Below are 3,445 nucleotides of genomic sequence, written 5' to 3'. Positions count from 1 at the left end.
AGGGCTTGCTTGTGCTTAATCTGTAGTGAACAATTTCACATAAAAGATATGGATCCCATATTAAATTGTTCACTACAGATTAGTAAGTAAGCACAAGTAAGGCTGTGCTTACCTTGATTACTGGATAACGTCCCCCTCCCCCAGTTCCCTTGTCCATTTATTAATCTTTTTAAGCAGAATGGTTAGGGGTTGAGAGAGCATCTTATTTCAGTTTCAGTCCTTATTTTTCTGCCCTTGACCCCGCCTTCCCTTTCTCTCCTAAAGACTGAAGGTGTTTCCTTTTAAGGGTTGCAGAACCCCAGAAAAGTTGTCATGTGTGCTTGTTGCAGATGCCTGAGACCCACAGAAATGTTTGCAATCTTCCAACTCTTAACTGTGCCCTCCCTCAAGAATCTCAGAGCTGCCTAGGGTTTAGGGGCTAACTGGCAAGAGAGACAGAAAGCCCGCCGTTATTTCTCCCGAAAGCTCCAATAGTGACGAGTTAAACTCCTTAAAATGAAATGAACCTCGTCTTTCCTGGGTGGAAATTGTGTATGTTACGCCTATATATTTGAAAGTACTGTAACACTGTAAAAAACATACCTGATAGGATTAAAAAGAAAAATTCCCCAGAAGGGCGGGGAAAGGGGTGCAACTTAGAGCGGAGGGAGAAACGAACGGCGGAAAGGAGACATTCAAGGAGCAAAGAAGCCCAGGGATGAGTCATCAAAAAGAAGCTGGGAACTGCGAAAGAAAGCGGAACTTGTAATCTGAGCTGAGAAAGAGAAGATTTTTCATTACACAAAGATTGTGTCGATCACTTCTGCTCTGCAAATGACCTAAGAGTCTCTGGGGCTCTCAGACCGGAAAAGGAATTTTGGTGGGCGGTCTAAAGGCTTTGAAATAGGAAAAGACAGTGCGTGAACTTGTCGAGCAAGGGTTCCGGTACAGCGCAGGCAGGATTCGTAGAAATATGGCGTCTGCCATCAAGGTCACATGGCCACTTTAGGGACTAAAATGAATTGCTAGCTGAGAACAATAGAAACGGCCAGATTATCAGAAGTAGTCTCGATTCCAAATACCTTTTCCAATTAGACTTATAAACACTTGTATTTTCCAGAAGACATGTCCTAATTTTGGGTTCAGAAAATGTCAACAAACTATGTAAATAAGTGGAATGTCGTTAGTGCTCTTTTCCCTCAGGGGGCCTGGAACCAGGGGTAGGGAGAGCCAGGGAAGGTGAAGAACTAGAAAGCACGTGTTAGGCCAAAAGGCATCGCTTTAGCGTCTCTGCAAAGGAAAGCAACACTGGAAGCTGATTCTGGGCGAGAGTGTGAGTTTCACCACATCTGATTGCTGTGTGGCACAGCAACATTGCATGGGGTTTCTGAGGCTGCAAATCTTTACGGGAGCTGAAAGCCTCATCTTTTTCTCTACGGAACCCCGCTGGTAGTTTCGAATTGCTAACCGGTGAGGTTAGCAGCCCAAATCATAACCACTACACCTACCAGAAGGAGCTCTGGTAGGTGTAGTGGTTACGACTCGGGCTGTGAACCCGGGCTGTGAACCGCAAGGTCAGCAGTTCGAAACTACCAGCTGTTCCGCGGGAGAAAGATGATGCATTCTGCTCCCGTAAAGATTTACAGCCTCGGAAACGCTGTACAGGGTCGATATGCTATGAGTCGGAACCGACTCTACGGCACACAGCCAGCCACACCTACCAGGTCCGGCCAGAGTTTGGGCAGCTTGGTCTAACCTCGGCCCTCTCACCTGTTTTGAAAGGTTGTCCTTGCAAAAAGAATTTTGTGTTCAGTGCCCTGTACATTGTACAAGTAGCCCTCTACTTACCATAGGACAAACCATACATAGCAACCTTCTGTTTGTGTGTGTGTGTGTTGTTGTTGTTGTTGTTGTTTTGTTGTTTTGTCGTTTTGGGGGGTACTACTACCAGCTGCTCCGCCGGAGAAAAATGAGGCGTTCTGCTCCCGTAAAGATTTACAGCCTCGGAAACCCTGTGCAAGGGTCACTATGAGTTGGAACTGACTCCACGGTACTTAACAACAACAACGTACATTGTTGAGTCCTGGTGTGGCGCTGAAGGATAAACACTGAACTGAAATGTCGGTTTTAACCACAAGGTCGGGGGTTCAAACTCACCAATCGATTTTCAGAAACTCAATACAGGTCGCTGTGAGTCAGTTGAAGGCACTTAACAACAACATACAATGTTGCAATATGTAAATTGCTGATGTTGTCGTTCTCAGATGCTCATTGACAGATACTTACAAGTAATGCTTCCAACCCCCAAAGACAAAGATGAGATTTATAACGATACTGATAATAAAGGTAATAATAATGAAAACTTTAAAAAGGCGATATTTAACTTACATCAGAACCAGCTTATGCTGAAGTGTTGCATCGGAAGCATCAGGGACTAGCTGATAAATCCATCTATGGTTAGACTTTAGTTGATCCAGCATAAGAAATTTGAACTTCATAAACCCCAGTTTCATGTACTTTATTGTTTTTCTTAACATTTTCTAGCAAATGTTACTTTGAAAAATTGAAACCTTGTCGTACCTAAACTAAAGGAGCAAACAGGATTTGTTCATTTCTTGGTCAATACAGATAGGGGGCCTCCACTCATGCACCCCTGTATTGTAGGAACTAGGGATATGCTGGGAATGATCCAATAATTTAAACAATTTAATAAGCGCTGGACCAAAAGGTCAGTTTGAACCACAAACTCCCCAGCCATTCTTCAGAAACCCTATACAGGGTTGCTATGAGTTTGACAAGAGGACACTTAACAACAACAATAATCTAGTTGATGATTCTTTTTTTTCATACTTCAGCTATTTTCATGTCCCTGGAGTCCTTGTGTGGCACTGTGGATTAATATGCTGGACTGCAAGGTGGTTTAAACTGCAAAGTCAGCAGTTCAAGCTCACCAGCCGCTCCTCGGAAACCCTATACAGGGTTGCTATGGGTCAGAACCGACTCGATGGCACTTAACAACAATAACAACCCATAATCCACACTGCAAAGGTCCCAGAAAAGCCTATCTTTCAAGGGTGCCTGAGAATGGAACCAACAATAGAGGGATTAATTTTTCACTAGCTTGGCCTAACCATCCCAATTCAAATCATTCCCTTAATCTGCCCTTTATGAAGATTCATCAAACCACTCCAGTTCAAGTTTTATTTTAGTAGATAAAATATCTTATCTCTGAATTTACTCAGGAAATAGGTTTGAAGGAAAAGGAGGCTACCATCTCTCCTATTTTGAGGCCCCCATTTCTCCCCTACCATTCTGGAATGATGGTAAGGCTATCCAAACAATAGCCTTAAAGGAACAAGTTTCTTGTGTAGGAGTTTGTGGTCATTCTAGATGACTATATGAATAGATAGATAGATAGATAGATAGATAGATAGATAGATAGATAGATAGATGATAGATAGATAGA

The sequence above is a fragment of the Chrysochloris asiatica genome, unplaced genomic scaffold (assembly GCF_000296735.1).
Source record: "Chrysochloris asiatica unplaced genomic scaffold, ChrAsi1.0 scaffold00118, whole genome shotgun sequence".
Lineage (NCBI taxonomy): Eukaryota > Metazoa > Chordata > Mammalia > Afrosoricida > Chrysochloridae > Chrysochloris > Chrysochloris asiatica.
The sequence above is the reverse complement of the archived record's forward strand: the minus strand, read 5'-3'. Positions refer to the sequence as shown.